Source organism: Anguilla anguilla, chromosome 18 (assembly GCF_013347855.1).
Source record: "Anguilla anguilla isolate fAngAng1 chromosome 18, fAngAng1.pri, whole genome shotgun sequence".
NCBI classification, from domain to species: domain Eukaryota; kingdom Metazoa; phylum Chordata; class Actinopteri; order Anguilliformes; family Anguillidae; genus Anguilla; species Anguilla anguilla.
In genome coordinates, this window is record NC_049218.1 from 20,197,356 (window position 1) to 20,219,727 (window position 22,372).

A 22,372-nucleotide genomic window follows, 5' to 3' on the forward strand; every position below is an offset into this window, starting at 1 on the left:
TATTCGAGCAGATTCTGTGCTTCCCAACATTTTGGGGAAGGCCCTTTCTTGTTTCAGCGTGGCAATGCCTGAGGGCAAACAGCGAGGACCATATAAAAAATATTTTGTTGACATTGTGTGGAAGAACTTGACTAGCCTACACAGAGCTGTGATCTCAACCCCATCCAATACATTTGGGATGAAATGGAAAGCCAACTGCGAGCCAGTCCTAATCACCCAATCAGTCCCTGACTTCACTAATGCTCTTCTGGCTGAATGGAAGCAAATCCCTGCAGCAATGTTCCAACATGTAGTACAAAGCCTTCCCAGAACAGTGCAGGTTATTACAGCAGCTAAGGGTGGACCAGCTCCATATTAATGCCCTTATTTTGGATGAGATGTCAGATGTCAGGTGTCCACATACTTTTGGTCATGTAGTGTATATAATAATATATAAATATAATATACAGGAAATGCATCAACACATAATATACTGGAGATGTATCACAAAAAAAAAATTATCAATATAGTGTAGCTCTTCACCCGTGAAACAGTAAGCAGTTTATAAAATGAATGAATGAATGAATTAATGGTTTATGGAAATTCATATTACTGCTGCTTTATAGACACTGCAACGTTACATTGCTGAGAATGTATTATATTTCCAAAACAATCCCTATATTTACAATATATTGCAATATACTTTTCACTGATTAATTCCATCACTAAAAGCCTATATATCCATCCATCCATTATCTATACCCGCTTATCCTGAGCAGGGTCGCGGGGGGTGTTGGAGCCTATCCCCCCTAGTACATTGGGCGAGAGGCTAAAAGCCTATACAGAAATGCTTAATTATATGATATTTCCACACAGCTGAAATAGATATTTAAAATCTTTTCAAATGTTACTAAATTTCTGTAATTAACAACAGAAACAAATAAAAAGTAAAAGTGCAACACATCCACTACAGAACCAATCCATCCAACTTACCCAAAAAAAATTAAAAATCATCGCATTTCTGAATGTTTGCAGCAAAAAAGGAAAAAAACAACACATTTCAGAAAAATGTGATGAGCTTCCTTTCTCAAGAGTTCTGGGAATCACATTTGCTTCATAAAGGACTGAAGTTGGAGCAAAACATACATCTCACTTTTCCCAGCACAATCAAATATAACATTGCAATGTAAATGCAGTGGGACGGAGTGTGGCACAGTGGGTAAGGAACTGCGCTTGTAACCGAAAGGTCGCAGGTTTGATTCCCGGGTAAGGACACTGCCGTTGTACCCTTGAGCAACGTACTTAACCTGCATTGCTTCAGTATATATCCAGCTGTATAAATGGATACAATGTAAAGTGCTAAGTAAAAGTTGTGTAAGTCGCTCTGGATAAGAGCGTCTGCTAAATGCCTGTAATGTAATAAATGTAGACATACACTAAAAAATAAACCCACAGCATTCTAAAAATAAAGAACAGATAAAGACATCTCATCGAACATTGCACACTCAAACATTGGGCAACCCATTTCTCTCCCTTTGTTATTCTGGAATGGTCAGAACATACCACACCAGAACTCATTCCGCCCCTACTCCACAACTTCTTTATTTGAAAAGAACATCTGCTCTCAAATTTGACTTCATGCTGTGAATTTTGCTTCCAATACGGGAAGCGTTTTGGTTTGGCTGCTCAGGAAGACACCATCACCAAAAACAAACAAACAAGCTAAAAAATAAATAAATAAAATTACAAACAAATTCTCTCTCTCAAAAAAAAAAAAGTCTCACGCTGACATTATCTCAGAGTGCCAGAAGCGCTGAATGACAGTTCCGTACTGAAACCACCCGTCCCGGTCTCAGTGCAAAGCGTAAGCACAGAGGGGCTGGCCAGCAGAACGGCTTCAGATGAAAACCCAAAGATTATGAAAGAGTGGAATGAAAGAACCGGACTGCGTAACGCTCATCAAAACACCACCTCACGCTGCGAACGATAGCTAAGCCAGCCAAACTCCAGGCCACGGGTGACCGCCAGTGTAAGTACTGCCAGGCACCTACAGTATGCTGCTCTGCTCTCCCTCACTGTGGATGCCATTTTCAATTTTTCCATTTACACTGGGACTCTTTTCTCTTTTTCTCAACTTCAAATTTGATTCAAAGCTTCCTCGCTCCCCAAAGATATCCATATTTCAAATGAGAGTCTTTTCAATTCCCTGATGGACTGATAACGCGAACGTCTCCCCGGAAGGCATCGCACGCTGTGGAGCAAACGCTTATTCATGAGGCCCTCGGCCTTATGGGACAGAATCTTCACTTCATGGCCGTGGGTGAAACTATCTGCATCTGAAGAAGACGGCGCAGCGTCCCAGAAGAAAAGTAAACTTTCCCTTCTGCGGTTCTGCGCCTTCAGGCTCAGAGAAAAAGTTTGTCTGATGTGGAAAAACTCCTGAAGTGATTGGACCGAGGTGCTGAGGCAGCGGTCTCCCTCCCCGTTACCTGGAGCCAGCCGAGGAGCCGCGTGCTTCCCGGCTGATAAGTCAGACTGTGTTCGTGTGCATAGTAATGGAGGGGACTTTAGCCAGTGGAAAAGCGCAGATCATTTACATGTTAATGTCTTTCACTTCAGGCCTAATCTAAGCTGGCTTTTTCACCACGCGTGCGCTGGTTGGAGGGGCACGGAGATCGGCCTGTTTCAGGACACAGATGAGTGTGGCTCCAAGCAAATTCAACAAAATAGCATCACAGTCGTAATAAAATTGCAAACACACACACACACACACACAAATGTATATGAGTATGTGTCTATAATACATTTTTTAAATAACATATATGATAAAGAATAAACACACACACACACACACACACACGAATACACACACACACGCAGATAAAATTGGTGGACACATGGTTTCCTCCGCTCGAGAACAACCCTTAAGTTCCACGTAGGCGGTGGGGTAATATCAGGTCATCCGAAGGCAGAAAATCTCTCAAATCCGGGGGGAGCGGGGGGGGGGGGGGGGGGGGGGGGGGGGGGGGGGGGGGGGGGCGCGGGAGAGCGGACCTGTGTGATGAAAGAGCCGCGCGGCGCTCTCCCCACCCGTCCGCGCGTCAGTCCTAATGAACCCGTCGCCGGCGGATACGGCGGCCGTTTCGGGGCGGCGGCGTTCGGCCTCCCCCGTTTTCCAGCGGGACGGCGATGTCCTTAATCAACAGAGACGTGGAACGCCCGGTCTGAAGCCCGCAGACGGCCGAGCGGAGGAACGGCCGCCGGCGGGGCCTCCTGTTGTCACTCTAAATTCGGCCGGCCCCGCGATGCAAAATGCTCCCATGCCTGGCCGCTAAATGGCTTTCCCCGATAATTACTAATCTGCTAAGACCTGTCAGCCAGGGTTACAGGAGACGTAATGGGAAATGTCTCTCGTAGATGGAAAACAGGATACACGACTATCACTCCTTCACCGTCTCTTTTTCCAGCGCGAATCTGAGGGTCCATCCACAGCGCTACACTAAACCCGTAGTCAAAGTGCGAAACGCTTCATGCAATATGTATATAATGCAGATTGCAGTAGAATGGCTATACATATGCATTACGTATATATATCACAGAAATAGGCAGATTAATGTGGTAGTGCTGTTAGAATAAATATCAGGAGCCCCCATGAAAATAGCCTTGTTGGCCATATAAAGAAAACTAAAAATAAAAGATGAGAATTCATTACTTTATTAAAATGTAAAAAGGCAATATTGAAAGTTGGCGTAAAAAGCTCATTTAACTGTTTGTCATGATATGATTGCACTGTGGGGCAGGGTGGTGGCGCATTAGATCCAGCACGTCAGATAAGCAGCAGTAAAGCTGTGCTGCGTTTCCTCAAACGTGTCCATTAAGATCCTTTAAAAAGCATCACCTAGCGTCTGCACAGTGCAACCCCTACAGGCAGGTACACATGATCAGCTACTGCCTTATTCTTTTACCTGCATGTCACGAGTCCAGGAAGCAGCTGCTTGAAGCCATCTAAGGTCAAGCTAAACAGCCACACTCATCTAATACAGCCTTAGAGCTCCACCAATCACAAAGTATGAAGCAGAACAACAGTTATTGGTGGATACTTTCTATCTTCTACCCACAGTGGGCATGGAAATATAGTCAGAAAATATCCGCAAATCACAGTTGGTATTGTTACATTGGTTGTTTCATCATACCCCTTGATTGGTCTAGCTCATCTTTGTTTTCGACCAGTAAGGTGACATTACAATTGTATTATGATCATTTATTATCCCTGTGTCAGACTAGGACATCAAACAGCGTTTAAACAGAAAAAATCCTACCATTATCATGCAAGAGGAAATCAAACTCTGCTTAATTTATTTCATGCAAAACTGCACCCCATTTGAAATTATATTACTGGCATTGTTCTCTGAGTGGAAATAATTTGCTCTAAAAATGTCTTTGAATAATTTTTGAGGTTGATCAGATATAAACATAATTCTAGGTTTGGAACAAAACACAATCTTCTTTCCTGCAATACTTCACAAAACAAGCAGGGTCATATTATCATAATAATGACAATAAGACAGCCTCTAAATGTGACTCTCAACTTCGGCGATAAAGATGCAGGAAAATAATTTGATTTAATCGAATTCACAAACTCTTTGATGGTAACTTTCTTGTTCAAGCCGTTGCTTGAACTCTTACAAAAAAATTAATTATGGCAACGTCAAGAACTTCAAGTCATTCAGTTCATAAAACTTATGAAAAATTTATTTTTCATGAAACATGAATGTGATCTTCAGTGTTTCAAAGTGACCCTGAAGCTGTCAAGTCATATCCCTAACATGCAGGGGAACTGGCCCTCTACTCTACGACCCGACCTGACCCAAACAACCTCCTGCCATGGCCAAACATCTGCATTATGGAAAAAATATTACTTTGGCATTATACTAAGCTAGCAAAATGAACGCATATCATTTAATGTTGCGTCTAAAATAATATTATGAATCGGTCTCTTTAGTTTATCCCCACAGAATATTAGCTCAGTGTCTGTCAGCAGCCTGAGGCGTGTTTGGAAATGGCACCAGAGCCGCTGGATGAAAACAACGTCTCCTGTTTGAACTCACCGTCTCAAGCATCTCCTCCTTCTTACTGGGACTTGCAGGGTCTTTTATTTTTAATGTGTCAAGGGTATTTTACTGTCATTTTTAAGGGTTTGGTGAGATGCCAACAGCCCCCCCCCATCCACTGTGTCCTTCCTATAGACACAACGCTAAGGTACTGCCAGGGTGTAGCTTTCTCTCTGTCAGCACATCAGATTTGCGGCCTTGAGGTGGGTGGCGACACAGATATTTTATGCACATCAGAGTAATGGAAGTAAGTGTGTGACAAATTACCTTATTATCTACAGGCACGTAATGAGACACAAACACCTTGCGGAGACAATGACCACATTCCTCAGCCAAGAAAATTAATCACACCTTTACCCTGGTCCAATGGGGGTCACCTTATACAGAGGGCGTTTACTTTACATTATATGTGGGCACACAGCACACGCCCTTATCCAGTTTGACTTACACAGACTACATTTTCACATAGAACCCATTCATACCCACTGCCATTGAGTTCAAAGCCCAGATCCCAAACCATTATGCGGCACTGGTTGAACTTACAATCATGTCGACTTGACTTCAACAGCAAATACCAAATATTTCTGTTATTTAACAAAAAAAAACCTTGCTACATTTCATATTCACATATAAAATAAACAAGAACCCCAGCTGTCTTGTTCACACGCTCTCCCACCCTCAGTTACCAATGTTGGAAAAACTCCACCACGCTACAGGATCAAACTGCGTATTGATTGGTCGAAATGCGAGTGCCTGCTCTAACCCCGCACAATGTAGTTCGCCTCCCCACCGGACACAGATCCCTATCTGGCACCTGGATGCAGGATGACAGAGACAGAGAGAGAGAGATACAATAAACAGTCTCTGCTAATGCGGCCCGGAAAGCCGATCAATATCCATCTCCCCCAGTGCCGTGAGGCCCACGCCAAGCGAGCACAAAGCCTCATAATGAGGACGATTTAGCATCGCCGCTAACGCAGCGGCTCACACTCCCACAAAAGGCCCGTCGAGACGCTCTGTCCCCAAGGTGATGGGATCTTAATTAAATCCTGACTTCTGAGACGTGTCGCAAACCCGAACAGCCAGAGGAATGTCGTGGCTACAGGGGAAGGGAATCAATGCAAAGCATTTCAATCAAAACCGACACCGCCCATCTTTTGTTGGCCGTGTTTGCAGTTTCAACGGTGAGGGAGTAGACCCACCATTCACTGAGCTATGAGAGGTGGGCTGGGGAAGAAAAAATGTGTACACAAACATATACATACATTTATAAGATATATGTGTGTGTGTATATGTATATATATATATATATATATATATATAGAAAGTGCATTAACGTGTTTTGAAAGTAGCCATTTCACAGTTTCATCTCTATTTGACAGTCTTAAAGATGAGAGATCTGAATACACAATCTAAGACATGGACTGCATACAGTTTCATGCTATATAACAATAATGTATGAATCATATGATATAATCAATGTATGAGTCTAATATCATATGATAAAACATCCCATTGTTATTTATAAAATGTTTTATGATTTTGCGATGACATAAAATACCATATCATAAAATATGGTCATCCACTGAAGCACGTGTCTTTTGTTTTTAACATCCAAGTTAGCACAGTCAATTTTAATGTCAACATGACACAAATTTGATCGTCTTCAGATTTGCTTAAAAAAAAAAAATGTAATTTTCAAATTTAGGCCATAACACTAGTTTTTCCTGTAGTTTACCCTGTGTCTAAATCAAACTGTAAATCTCTACGAGTAATAACGAGTTCTAAGAAACCAGAAACATGAGCTTAGCATTGCCATTTTAGCCAAGATCTCCCGGCACTTACCAAAGTTTGGGAGTGAAAGTGCTGGCAGTCACCTGTTGGTGCAGAGCTGGTTAGTGTCCCAGCAGTCTAATAAGGCGAACTCCATCTTAGACTGAGCCATTGTGTCTAAAAACAACAGACAAAAACAGACGAGATGAGCCTCAACAAACCAATGAAGAGGGAGGGAGAAGTTCCAAGACACTCTTTTGAGAGGAGGTGTGGATTTTGAATGCCTTTACTAAACAAATCCATAGTGGAAAATTTTGAACAATTCTCATAATCAATCGTTGGCACCTATTAATCAATGAAGAATGATTAACCGAAAAGCTTAAAATTGTACTATAAGGCCTATGAAAAGAATTACGCAAAATAGGCCTACCAAATATTGAATTGCATAGGCCTGTATCAGAGAGGTTTTATTAAGACATGCTCAAACAATCATTAAAACAGAATTTGTATTGCGTAATAAGGCCACATAACGGTGAGAAACAAAATTATACAAATACGGATTCATGGACTGAGAAATCTGCAGGAGAGGAGGGATCGGCAACGTTTTAGTAACAGACTGGCTGAACTGCCATTGCGATAGTGACTGAAGATATTCTTTATTAATGCTACTTATTAATGCTTATCTTTGTAATAAACCGCTTTAGTTTTTTTCCTGCCATCCTGTCAACACTTGGACCCGCTAATGCAGTCTTATAATAGAAAGAACACATCAACCAATTCAAGTGTAAATCATATTCAGTAGTAGTAAGCCATTACATTACATTACAGGCATTTAGCAGACGCTCTTATCCAGAGCGACTTACACAACTTTTTACATAGCATTTTTACATTGTATCCATTTATACAGCTGGATATATACTGAAGCAATGCAGGTTAAGTACCTTGCTCAAGGGTACAACGGCAGTGCCCTACCCGGGAATCGAACCTGCGACCTTTCGGTTACAAGCCCAGTTCCTTACCCACTGTGCTACACTCCGTCCTGTTAAAAGCCATTCATTTAACAAAATAGTAGCGAGTTCCGCACTTTGGAAAGTAGGCCTCATGATGTGCAGAAAACAAAAAAGCTAAGTAAAGGTGTAAAATATGATGAAGTGTCATGAAACCTGCTAATAGGCTATATTCCGGAAGGCTGTAACATATAGCTGTAATGTGAACAACACAGCTTATATGCCAGTACCTAACTTAATACCTATCACTTTTGTTAAAGAATATGTGCATGTTTACATGCTCTGGGGTCAGCCTGGTTTGCAGACCAGTCTGTTGAAGCTGAGACTGGCAGCTGAGAAGAGGTGCTCAGACAGCATCAATGCTACTAGGCAAATACCGTTTTGCTAATGCTGCCAGTCCAGCAAACTGTAACTTGTCAATTTCCACCAGTCCTGGGGATTTACATCTAACGGCAGAGATACGTCTCTCTAGTGTAAAATCTAATGCCCAACATTAGGCTATTCATCTAAATGATTTACTAAAATTTAACTGTTTAATCAATAAAATGAATCAAGCAACACCAAGGTAGGTAGACCTACACAGATGACCAATCAATTCTCACCATAATGAAGAAAAACCGCAGACACCTGTCAGATAAATCAAAAATACAAGATATCAAGAATTTTGTCGTTGTCCCCAACACTATGGAGCTAATTGTATGTAGTTTACTGACCTACACCTGAACTTGTGATGAAATCAGTCAATTAAATGTAAGGAGCAATTAGTGACAACCCATGGGAAGACCACACAAGCTCATCACAGTCAAATACCAAACCAATAATGTTAATTCGATAGAGATCCCAAAGGTGTGACTGCAGAGACACCTACAGTAGATTCAAACAAGCAGAGGCACAGCATGTTCCTGAATTATGCTGAAATGTTTGCACAGTATATACAGTGCCTACACAATAACAGTCATTTAAATAAGAATGGAAAGCTTATTGGAAACATAGAAAGCAACGTCAGGTTTTTAAAGAGTATGCTTGGCTTAATAACACGCCGTAAGTCACAAACTTAAAAGTGCTGTCACTACACCATCAATTGTACACTGGGAAAGGAGAATCATTTCCCTGAGTAGATATACAATAGAGAAAATGTATGCAGCGTTTCACGGGGGACGTGGCATTTCCATTTCAGAAGATTCTCATTCTTTGTTCTCAAAACCATGATTGCATTTATGGACTTGAGGCATGTATTGATTCAATTTCAGAAAGAAGTCAATCTGTACTGTATTTTTGCCCTAGGCCTGCTATGGATCACATCTGACAGCTCTCTGGCTGTTGGAATCTGTTATTTTCAATTGTTCACTGCAATATGAGCAGTAGGAAAACTGCAGGAGACTCCCACAAGGCAACATGAAAACAAACCCCAACCCAAAGAACCCCCCATTCATCACCACTACAAAATACCAGTGTACTACCAATCACACAGCTTCACAGCTGACTTTCAAAAGATCAACTGCTGCTGCACAACATGACGATAAAGTAGCAGCAAATGCCATCGTGTTACGGCAAAGCAGCCGTATATATGTAAAGGATAGATGCCTTTACAGTGTATGGTTAATCTGAAGAAGGCTTACAGTTTGTGGCATTGGTTTATCAGGTTATAAGGTTATGAGCAGCCTGGTCAGGCTCATAGTACTGGGAGGTTGTAAGCAGCCTGGTCAGACTCATAGTACCTTAAGGTTATGAGCAGCCTGGTCAGGCTCATAGTACTACAAGGTTATGACCAGTCTGGTCAGACTCATAGCTCTGTAAGGTTATGAGCAGCCTGGTCAGGCTGATAGCGCTGTAAGGTTACAAGCAGCCTTGTTAGCCTCATAGTACTGTAAGGTTATGAGCAGTCTGGTCAGGGTCATAGCTCTGTAAGGTTATGAGCAGCCTGGTCAGGTTGATAGCGCTGTAAGGTTACAAGCAGCCTTGTTAGCCTCATAGTGCTGTAAGGTTATGAGCAGCCTGCCCAGGCTCATAGTCTTGTAAGGCCATGAGCAGCCTGATCAACTGGCTCTTAGTATTGCAAGTACCCTGAGTGACCTGGCCAGGCTCATAGCACCGTAAGGTTATGAAGCTAACCAGTGCGGCTTTTCTTTAAGTAAGTAAGGCCTTAGGAATGTGAGTTTGAGTAGCAGGGGGCAGTCCTCCCTTAGGTCTTTCACCCATAAGCCTTTCTTAATGACCTCCTCCCATTTTCCTCCCAAGTTCATCTATGCACACATCAAAGCAATCATACTTTTCCTTCTTTTTTCATTTTCTGTCTCCTACCTTATATAGACCTGCTGGTTTGCACTGTAAGGCTCATTCTGGCAACGATACAACTGCACTTGCAAGACACAGTCATATTCAGAGAACATTCTGAAGGCTTATTATCCCTTCAAATAATTACAGAAGGTGGATCGGCTCCCAAATCAATGATACCTTTCAAAGAGTGGAATGCGTAAGCCAGGCTGGCGCAGTAAGAGCCGAACGCACGAGGCATGGTGATGGCACAGTAACACACGTGGCCTGATGGAGGCGCTATCAGCCAGACGCACGCAGCATGATGACGCCGCTGTAAATGCTGGACATACATGACCTGACGATTCTTCATCAGTATTCAGAAGTTTCCAGAAAGCCTGAGTAAACGGGTGACAGCACAGTATCTATGGCACATAAGAGTCTCTCAGTGAGACAGTTTGCCCCACCCCCCTCCTTTAACTGTACTTCGTACTGGGGACCCAGTGTAGCGCAGCCGAGGGAGTAATGGCCGCCCAGATGAAGATGAATTGGTGCATGGCGTTGGTTTTGTTTGCACTTTTAACACTTCATGTTCCACTTGAGTCAGCCTGAGGAATTAGTTCCACGTCACGCTTGCAGTACTGTTTGGCCCTGTACTCATGCGTGTTATTGTCTTGGCTTTGATATGTACATCTTACATGTCACTCCTTTTTCAGTGCTCCGTCATAGATCATAGCCATTAAGATGGGAAAGAACATTAACTCAATGATCTGGTAACTAACACACCGTATCTGTTCTATACTGCACTGCAGTGACATTAATGTACACATATATCTTGTAAAATAGTCTAGTGCAAGGCAGCAGGGATGGAATGGACTACCATTTAAAATAACAGTTATTATACATTTGATTGTATTTTTCTTTTTTTTTGTTCTGATTAATAACTAATTAGAAAAGAATGGTGCTTGACCTTGAATCTCTGGAAGTACATTGATACAGTCTTACTGCAGGTTTGATGAGCTACCACAGAGTATGATTTATTATTACTTAATTACATAACTGGGAATAAAAATGCACTGCATTAACTTTTTAACAAACAAATCTTTACCCTCACACTTACTCTTTAGGTATTATGTGTTCTGGAGTAGTCATGTCATTCCATTATCGCTGAAAATAAAGAAAAGTAGGTTTACTACGATCAGCACCAGTTCACAGCTAATTACTGACTAATTTATGTCAAGTGGCTGAAATAGCAGTGCCCATAGAAAAGGCAGAAGGACAGAGGCTAGCCAGTTTTCTGCCTTTGGTTTTTAATTAGGAACCTATATAAATGGCTATGGTCAGCCTGACTGCATAGACTACAGCAACACTGTACATAAGGCTGAATTCACTGAGGCCATTTTACAGAATATTCAATACTTCGGGTTATGTGCTTGCGTACAGACACACACACCGGCACGCACGCACGCACACAATTGGCCTTTACCATTTTAAACATGATTCATTTCCATTTATACAAATAAGCAAGCATATTTTTGCATTGTAATATACAGTGATACATAATATATAATAATAGACTACCAATTCTTCAAGCCAGCAGTACATACTACATTTCTGAGAGAGACCTGCATGTAGCATGTCAATAAATAAGTAAAAATACATACATTAAAGATTTAAGAATGAAAAAAAAAATGTTTTAAATGTCCTAGGGCAAAGGGAAGTGCCACTGATGCAAAACAGGATGTTATACCCACTTCCTTCTTGTCCCAGGAGGACTGATCATTTGTGCTGCAGCCCCATATAGAGCTGCAACTTTGCAGGATTTGCCACAATGTTACCAGTGTTGGCTGACCTTCATTGGACACCTAAACATCCAATTTTGTCAAAAATTGAATCCAGGAGACTAGGCCTTGTTTTGATGATGCCTTACCAACCGTTATTCCTAACGTTGCAACATGCTGAAGTGCATATGTGGTTTGCATATCTGCATGCTGGTTGCACACTAAAAACAGCGAAGAGTATGAGGAACCTGTTGTTTAAGACCAAATGCAAACACAAAAGTTATCTGTCAAATTGAAGTTTCCTTCTTTTGTTCACAAAGAGTCACCAAAATGAACTCACCAAACTGTTCAATGACAGGGGGAAAAAAAGTTTATTTGTAACAAAGCATAAAAGGAGCTGATTTAATCTGTGTATGTGTGTTTCCCAGTATCAAGGGTCTTGCAAGCAAATTATCAATTTACTTTCTTCTGTCCAAGAAAATTCAGGTTAGAAATTCCAAATGCTATGAATTTGACAAAACAGCAGTGAGTTCAGAAGCTGTGTCATGATGACATATTGAAGGGTTGTGCCACAGAAAGCTTAATGAGTGCGCCTGGAGCTTCACGTTATCGAAAGCCATGAATTACGCTATTCTCACGGAGAATACTTTATGTTCTTATTCCTTTAACACTTTTTGTGCGGCATTTTGACGTTGCCCTGCTTTGTCATTTGAGGACAAGCCCACCCTCCCCCCTCATATTTTTTTTGCTTTATTCAGATGGATAGAAAGCAGTGAGGGGGATAAATAAAGGAGGGTCCACAGGTGAAAAGGTGCCATGGTGCGGACTGAAGCTACTTCTGTGTAGCGACACGCAGGTCGAGTGGCTGTCGCTCTACAGACTGCACTACACGCCTCGGCCATTTGGTGCTTTTTAAACCACTCTCATCCACCTGTGTGTGCTGTAAATAACCAGCATGACTCAAAAAGAAATAGATTAGGTTTAAAGGCCCGGGGGTATGAGCGGGTATGATGTCGTTTCGGCAAATGTTTAAAAAAAGATTTCCTCACAGGTCTCAAGTGCCACACATCATGTGTGGGACTCGCACACTGCAGACCGACATCACGCTTACACATAGTCCAGGTCCGAAAAATATTGCGTGCATTTTAATTAGTGCGAGACACAAAACTTCGGACTGACATCACGCTTACACATAGGCCAGGTCCAAAAAATATCGCATGCATCTTAATGCGAGACGCAAACTGTGGACCGACATCACCCTTACACACAGGCCAGGTCCGAAACATCTCATGCATTTTACTGAAAGCCACAGGGCTGGTAGTGCACTGTCTTGGATGTTGAATTTAGTATAGGCTACTTTTAAAGTGAAAGTTGCTAAAACTCGTACATTTCCAAGAAAATAGTATTGGCCTGATCTCAAGCTTCGGTATTTTAAGAAGTCAGGAGTTATGAGATGCAAGGCTTTGTACAACACTTGAACTGGAAGATGAATAATGAATTTAATCAGCTGAATGGATGGTATGTGTAATTTTCAGTTAAATATTCAACTATACACAAGTTTTCAAGAACCTTGGCTAAAACTAAAAAATGCGACATTTTGCAAAGAATTCCATGAATGCCATGATGCTATGAATGGTATGTTTATTCATTTTAAAAGGTTGAGAGAGCAATTTTTCAAGTTGACATAAAATCAATGTACCATGATAAGAAATTATACAATGTAGCAGGTTAACATTCCATATTTTTATTTAATGTTACCAGGTGAGTCATAGCCTGTGTGTAGCTTTAAACATATAACAGGGCACATGAAAATGAAATCTAAGTGTTCAAATCTAACCTTGCCATATGCTTTTGTATCTGTGGCATTTGTAAGGTACGGCATTAAATGGAAAAGCCTGAGGTCACCTCCTCGGGGGGACACAGAATGCGCGGTAGGTAATTGAAACTCGGCAAATGGCACCTGTGTAACAGGAACACCTGCACGTTTCCTCCGGAGGGGAGTGAGCTTCCCGGAGAGTATCGCTGGAGGTATATCACACGTATCAAAGCAAGATCCTCAGTCCTTTCCCTCAATGAGCTCGCACATCCGCCCACAGACGGCTCGGAACACATCACGAAGGAGACCGTGTCGCCACACAGCGCACTCATATAAACCGCAGATGAAACGGGGGAAAGAAGGAAATGGCTGTGTATTGCTTTTGAAGAAAACACGGACGCATGAATATATAATGCAAGAGAATTTGTTCAGCAGAGGTGTGGAGCTGGCACGCTAAACTCGGATTGGCTGCTAACACGAGCAGATGGGGCATACAATAAATTACATAAGATAGAAATCAATGGACGGAAAATGAGAAAATGAACACCATGAAGCCGCAGACGAACCCATGCTGTGCCAGTGATGGTTTTAAATTCAGGAGAAAGGCACGGACGTCACACTCCTGGGACCGACAGCCAGCTGTGATGTGCGTCTATCTGCACATTTACATGACTTGTGACTCTTGCAAACCATTATTTCAAATGAGCAATTTAAAAGAAAGCATGTGGAATCATCGCCAGAACTAACTAAGCCGTTTGAGCACGCAGCGGGCTTTGTTTGTGACACACAGGCACGCAGCTCTGCCCCGCCCCTCCCGCTTAGCTGCCGTCAGCTAAATCCTCATGCATTCACTCTCACTGTTTTCAATAACTATATGAACCTGCTGAGAGCCTGAACCGAGACACCCAGGATACAAGACACAACTATGGGAGAGATAACAGAGTTTCCGTCCTCAGGATGTGTATACACGCACACACAAATACATACACACACATAAGAACACACACACACACTCAGAAAACACACATAACTACACCCACACACATACAAAACAACAATAAACATCACAGTAGCTTTGCTTTTGTAGAATATAGAGGCACCCGGTTAAAATAAAGGAACATGCATGCACCATTTGTACCTGCAGCCAGCTAGTATTGGAAGTAACCAAAAAAAAAAAAAAATCCATGACCCCTAATCTCGGTCAAGGAATTTCCTGCACGGATATGCCGCTTGGTGTTCAGGAAGTGTTCAATGAATTATGCTAGGCTTTTCTCTGAGTCAGTAACTAATAATAATGTCTAAAGGTATAAATAATTGCATTTTCCCCAACCAGGAGCAGAGGAACGGGGGCTTTATAATATCTATGGTGCGCGAGGTGCTTGAGGAGCAGGTGCGAGTGGTGGTGTGATCCCTCTGGCAGACCCGTAGCCCCATTCATGTTCGCCGCTCTACTGGGTTCATTCACTTCCTCTTCCTCCCGGTGGGCCCTCAGCCACCATTAACGCTGACGCTGAAATGTTAACATCCATATCGCTCACGCATGTGCTCGAGCAGGGTTTGAAAAAAATAATAATAATAAAAAAATGACAAAGGAAACATGAAATTGATTTCCTTGGGCACAGCTGCGGAGGAACACACAGCATGTTACTGGAAAAAAAAACGCACAAGAATATGATATGCCGTATGTAAATTAATTCAGCAGAATTTATTTTATGTGCAAGAATAAATAAAAAGGGACTTGCAAAACAGTCCAGAATTCACCCTGGCCCGCCTGTGTGCTGGTGCTTGGGCCAGCTGCTGAAATTAATTGAGCATATGCATTGACTCCCAGCCACGAGTTACTCAGGATACACGCTCACTGTTGTTTTCTTTTTGAATTCTTGGTTTCTCTCAAGACACGTACAGGCTTCAGTAACTAGGCATTTCCAAATTTCAACATTTTAAAAAACCGAAGTGATTGCGTATATCCCATTGCAATAAAAGCCAGAGGTGTGGTAATGCATACCTGTACGGCAGGTGAATGCTGTTTATATGCAGGTTTCACTCACGTACACATATATGAATTTAGATTTTCATAACAAATCTGCTTTCCCACAGATAAATCATCGCATTGCCTAAAATGTCCTGTAAACATAATTCTATGAATATAGTATCTACAGTATGTCTCATAATCCTCTTTTCAATGTAGGGGGAAGTACTCTGAAAGTGTAGCTGTACAATCTACTGATTATTTCAACCTAAAAGATTATTTTTTAAAATTATTTTATCAAGCCATTTATAAACCAGGTGAAAGTCTCATTGAGATTAAAAGTCTCTTACAACATAGACCTGTCCAGCATAAAAGACATACATCATAATATATATTGCCTTCTTTATTATTGCCTTCTCTTTAAGATGTGGTATTTGGTCAAAGGGGTTTAGAAAAAATATTTTAGGGCCAAAGTAGGTGGAATTCCCTGTAGTTAACTACAACGACAAAAAATAATAACTACTACAACTACTACACAAATTTGAATGTAGCTGAACTACCAGCAAAGTGCTGCAAAATGTAGTTTACTGTAACAACACATAGTTAAACTACCCCTAACACTGCCTCTTTTTATATATTTTATTAAGTGCAGATACCTACTGTATAGTAACCTTTAAGGGGTTTGGAATACAAGTAAAAATCTAACTGAAGACAGACCTGAGTCAGATATGCACTTGAAATAAATTAAATTAAACTCCAGCAAGATCTCAAAATGTACAGTCATAACTAAAATATTTGTTCTGAATATTGGTGAGAAGAGGTCTTTAAAACCTGTTAGTAATCTACAGGAAATGTACTGGTGTCTAAAGGTGTTGAAGTATTTCAAATAAAATGTGACCTAGGTCTGTTATGCATACATCTCATAGCATGAATTCTTTCACAGTTTCGGTTCCAAAACACAAGTTGAATTGAAATAGCAGATCAGTAAATGGTTGTGCCAAGAGATGACTGTATGCTGATTTAGAACCTCACCTAGCCAAAACGCTCTGTCTCCTCATCACGCAACAGTTTGTCCTCTTCTTTCTAATCTTTCTCACCACAAACACAATTTGTAGTTTTTTTTAGAGACTGATGACCAATATTTAAAAAAAAGAGGTAAAAACAGATTTAGGAGAATTATCTTCCTTGCATTTCAGTAATATTGATTATGGAAACGTATAATAAGACAATATAGATGTATAACAATGTTAATGGGAAACGACCAATTAGACATGACAGCGGAGATGAGAATGTCTGTGCAGGTTTCGGCTCATCTTTAGCGACGTCCTGAAATGAACAGCAGACAGAAAGAAAGTTCAGACACGCAGCCGGAGTAATCACAGCCATTTGGAGCTTCTTCCTTCTGCAGCAACACTTAAATAGCATCGCTCTGCAGGACACAAACCAAATAACAAGGCACTTTCTCCAGGGCACCCAGTGCAGTCAGATGCTGATTGTTCAGCTGCCCCCTGCCAATCACCATCCAACTGTATCAGATTTTCTAATGGGCCAAACAGCTCTGAGCTCTGTGCTGCTCCAAGGCCTTGACCTTGGTCCTCTGAGCGCATGATTTTTATTTTTATGTTTACCCCCCCCACTGCCCCCACTACTCTTTCTTTGCAATGTCCAGTTATATTTATTTAGAGCTCACTGCCACAACCTCCGTTATCGATTGGAGAGAGCGCTGCCAAGCCTACATTCGCCTTCAAAGGATACCATGCGAGTCGCCACTTATTATCAGACCCATTCGTGAGTAGAAGGAACAAACTGCAAACTTGTGGGCACCCGACACACCAGCAGAGGGCGATGGTGCATGGCGAGAGGCCATCGTCCCACCCGACTCATACCCTCCCTCCCTGGGCTTCGAGACACTCAGCACTTCTGCAGTCTGGATTCTAGAATGATCTCTTCAGTTTTATAATGTAAATTTAGTCAATTTTCTCAGTGTGCTCGAAGCAGAGCACGGTGAGTTAAACGGAGTCAACAGAGACAGAATACCAATGATCAGATCGGCTACACTTTCAGCTCTCGTACTAACTTTAATGCTGAATCCAACCTTCTTAACCAATAAACGTTTAACTGCCCATTTCAGTTTCTGGCACATTGCATTACAATGCGACATTACTCTTTGGTCGATACATAGAAACAAGGGCGAGGAGTCACACCGAAGTCAGTTTCATCCTACAACTTCTGCTAAATGTTTGCAGAGCAGTGTAGAATAAGGCTGGTTTAATGAAAAACCCTGCATATGAAACACATTAAGTGAAGCCTTTCTGGTCTGGTTTTATGGTCTGAGCCCGCAATGTGAACAACACAGAGACTGTAATAAAAGGGGAAAAGTTTCAGTGACACTAACTTAACACTATTGCTGCTATACCGACTGCTGGAACTGCCACTGCTACCACAGCCAGGGATGCTTTAGCTAATCAGTCTAGTATAAGAGCAAGGAAACAGGGTTAGGGAACAGGGTAAGGGAACAGGGTAAGGGGACAGGGTTAGGGACAGGGTTAGGGAACAGGGTAAGGGAACAGGGTTTGAAACTCATTAGATGCAGGATGGAGTGCTCTCTGATAGAGGGTAACTTTGCTCTTATGTACCCCAGAGGAAGTAGAAACACAGGGCAGTAATGGCTGTTTAATCAGACCCGTGCCAGATACTTTATTTCAAAAACTTTCACCTTTAAGATACCAGTGAAATTCCTGCACATTTCTGACTATTTTAAAAGACACATTTTTCATCAGTATTCAGAACATAAAAATCTTCTTTCGTGTGATTTTATGTTTTGATCATAAAATGTTTCATGGAAAATCTTGCATTTGCATTTTTACCAGCATCTGAAGAGTTCTCTAAAAGTCAAAATGGTTCTTCCAGGACTTGAAATGCCCCCTGTGGCCTAGCCGTAAGAGATCGGGGCAGGATGAGGAGTCTCAATGCACTTAAATCAGGCAGACATTCTAATGTCTCTGCTCACCATGGCATGCCCATTTGGGCTGAATGGTTGACTCTTGTGTATAAACTTTATTTTCTCACATGCTGGCTACTGAGGTCAGCTGATAGCTTTTTTCAGCTTTCCATCTCTGAAGACTCATAGGTAACATTTGTACAAGTTAGACATTAAAGTACACCGTTATGGAAAAGTTGACTCCTTATTTTGCAACGTCAGCTGCTCTCTCAGGATCTATATCTGGATATGAGCGGTTACAAGCCCAGTTCCCCAAACACTGCACCACGCTATTACCTGTGCTAAAGTGAGTTACAGGCATCACACCACAAGGGGTGCTGTACACCAACATTCTGGAAAGGAGCACTGGTCCTTCCTGAAATCTAAGAGTAGTTGCATTTTGGTTTTCATATAACACATCTTGTATCAGTTATAGATTAAGAAAACATATCATCAGACACAACTTGAATCATAGCTCTTGGTTCATTCGTGACATTTTAATGCGGTTCCCTCTATAAGTGGACTGATCTCAGTATGGAATTAGCACTCCACTTTGAAGAGCTGGCAGTAGGGAAACGGACTTCTATTTTAAGGTTATGCAAAGCCTTCAATTTAACGGAGCCTAATTCCACTTACGTAGCTTACATATGACACATCATCCATTCATACAGCTGGATATGCAACGGAAGCAATTCGGGTCAAGTAGCTCTGCTCCACCACAGTCTAGAGAACTTCAAGAACAAATTTCAAAGCAACGAGTATTCAATGCCAGTCGAGTCCTAGGGATTTTGAGAAGGTCACTTCCCCAGAGTAACATGTCAAGAGAAGACAAACCTAAAATGAATTAACTTTGCTGTTTCAGCCTGGTTATGAGCACAGCTAATTTAAAAAGAATTCCAGCCCTGCCTCCTTTATTGCATGTTTTTGTCTTCTATGTTTGTTATGGCACAGTAGTTGAGTAGCGCCATATAGCTGTCAAAATTTTTACAGTTTTTATATTTATATATTTTATCATTTAAAATACAACAACAAAAAAATAATAAAGGCATCATAACCTTCTGCCAGAAAAAAGAGAGATTAAATGTCATGGTGAAAGTTTAGGAATCATGACACGCAATGAGAGTGACACCACTGTCCTGTACCCATTGGTAACATCATTGTGGATAAACATCGTGGATTTCCATAGTGACACTATGACGGCTCTGTTTTCAGTTGTACTCATATCAAATGATCTCACTCTAAACCAATCAGACATGGTTTTCATGTCTGCTGATTGTTACTCAGATCTCAGGAAGGTCAAAGCAGGCAGTGTTATCATTTCCCCTGGGGAAACACTTGGGAAGGAAACCTTTTCAGTCTCAGAATTTGAAGCAGTCCTGTGTGCCCTTCATTTCCAAACGGATAAGGGCAGCGGTTCTCAGCTACGATGGGAGGCTTCTGGGAAAATGATGTTGCTGCTAGAAGCGGATTTGGTGTTCCAGCAGGGCAATCAGCATCCCCTTAGGAGTCCAGGCCAAGTGAGCCAGCGCCCTGCCTCGCCAATGGGGAACATTGGCTTTACGCGGCATCGGATTTATGAGATGTCAAAGCCAAGGACTGAATGTCTTAGGATCATTAAAGACTCCATGATATCCCAACATGCAATGATGCTGACCACAGCGTGTACCTCTGTCTCTCAGTCAGCCTGCACACCCAATTCCCTTATGTTCCCTACTCTTAGCACATCCCAACTATCATAAAAGCCACTTCCAGGTTATGGACAGAGGTGACAGTACAAGGACATGAGACTGAGAACAGTATTTAGTACTTGGTAGAAAATCCTTTGCATTCAATGACTGCTTGAAATGTGTGAGCAGATGCTGGATATCTTTCCTGGTGATGCTCTCCCAGGCTTGTACTGCAGCTACACTACATTTACAAAAGTATGTGGTCACCCCTTCTCATTACTGACTTTGGCTATTTCAGCCACACCCATTGCTAACAGGTGCATAAAATCAAGCATACAGCCATGCAATCTCCATTGACAAACACTGGCAGTAGAACGGGTCATACTGAAGAGCTCAGTGACTTTCAACATGGCACTGTCAAAGGATGCTACCTTTCCCAACTAGTCAGTTTGTCTAATTTCTGCCCCGGTCAACAGTAGGTGCTTTTATTGTGAAGTGGAAACATATAGAAGCAACAACAGCTCAGCCACAGCGCGGTAGGCCATCCAAGCTCACAGAGCAGGGTCGCTGAGTGCTGAAGCACGTAGTTCATAAAAATCATCAGTCCTCGTTTTGCAATTCTCACTACAGAGTTACAAACTACTGGAAACAAAGTCAGCATAAGATCTGTTCGTCAAGAGATTCATGAAATGGGTTTCCATGGCCAAGCAGCCGTACAGAAGCCTCAGATCCGCATGCGCAATGCCCAACGTCGGCTAAAGTGATGTAAAGCACACTACAATTGGACTAAGCAGCAGTGGAAATGTGTTCTCTGGGGTGATGAATCACGCTTCAATATCTGGCAGTCTGACAGACGAATCTGGGTTTGGCGGAATGCATAGTGCCAACTGTACTGGCCTGAATAGTGCCAACTGTAAACTTTGGTAGAGGAGGAATAATGGTCTCCATATTAATTCCCATAGTTTTGGAATGAGATGTTCAACAAGTACATACTGTACAAGTGTGATGTTCAGGCATCCCCATACTTCTGGAAATATAGTGTTGCTTTCTGCTTTAGGGGATTTCAGCATTCAGTTCTGTTTTCAGTAAGTGACCGCATGTTCAATTGGATTCAGGATGGGTGATTGACTTGCCCAGTCAAGAATATTTCACTTTTAGGCCCAGAAAAAGTACTTGGTTGCTTTAGCAGTGTGTTTAGGGCCACTGTCCTTCTGCAATGTGAAGTGCATCCAATGCGTTTTGGGGCATTTGGTTTGATCAGAGCAGATAAGATATTTCTGTATGATGAGTACAATCCAAAATAACAAAAATTACTGTCCAAATACTTATGGACAATGTATTTGCTATTAATTCAAGACAGCTCCTAGAATAGGCCCAGTAAGCTAATGTCTGTCATGTATGATCAATTTTTATTATTAATAATAATAATAATAATAATAATAATAATAATAATATTAGCAGCAGCAGTAGTAGTACATTACATTACATTACAGGCATTTGGCAGACGCTCTTATCCAGAGCGACGTACAACAAAGTGTATAACCATAACCAGGAACAAGTATGACGAAACCCCTTGAGAGAAGTACTGGTCCAAGTGCAGGGAACAACCACATAGTTTAACTTGGACCCTGATGGTTAAACTGATTAACACTAACAACGAGAACGGCAACAACGCAATCTATGGAAAAAATACTAGTAGTCGTTAAGACAGTTAATGCACCTAAGTCACCTACGAAACAGCTGCCTAGTTACAACCCTAAGTTTAGTCATTTACAGGGGGGAAGGGAGGGATGGGGAGAGGTGCAGCCTGAAGAGGTGAGTCTTCAGTCGTCGTTTGAAATGGGTCAGTGTCTCAGCTGTTCTGACCTTCACAGGGAGGTCATTCCACCATCGTGGGGCCAGAACAGACAGGAGACGTGTTCTGGAAGCGCAGGTGCGAAGAGGGGGAGGTGCTAGGCGTCCTGAGGTAGCAGAACGGAGGGATCTGGCTGGCATGTAGGGTTTGAATATCTTGTGGAGGTATGCTGGGGCTGATC

General features: G+C 41.9%; 1 protein-coding gene across 3 annotated transcripts in view; it reads right to left on the minus strand.

Moving 5' to 3' along the window:
• chrm3a (cholinergic receptor, muscarinic 3a) overlaps positions 1-22,372 on the minus strand; it is a 105,390-nt gene that overhangs the window by 58,207 nt on the left and 24,811 nt on the right. For 2 of the 3 annotated variants that reach the window (XR_004763275.1, XM_035399717.1), the window contains exon 2: positions 6,936-7,040. The exons of the other annotated variant lie outside the window; for it this stretch is intronic. The gene's annotated coding sequence lies outside the window, so the exon portion shown is untranslated. The remainder of the gene's footprint in view (positions 1-6,935; positions 7,041-22,372) is intronic. 3 annotated transcript variants of the gene reach the window in all.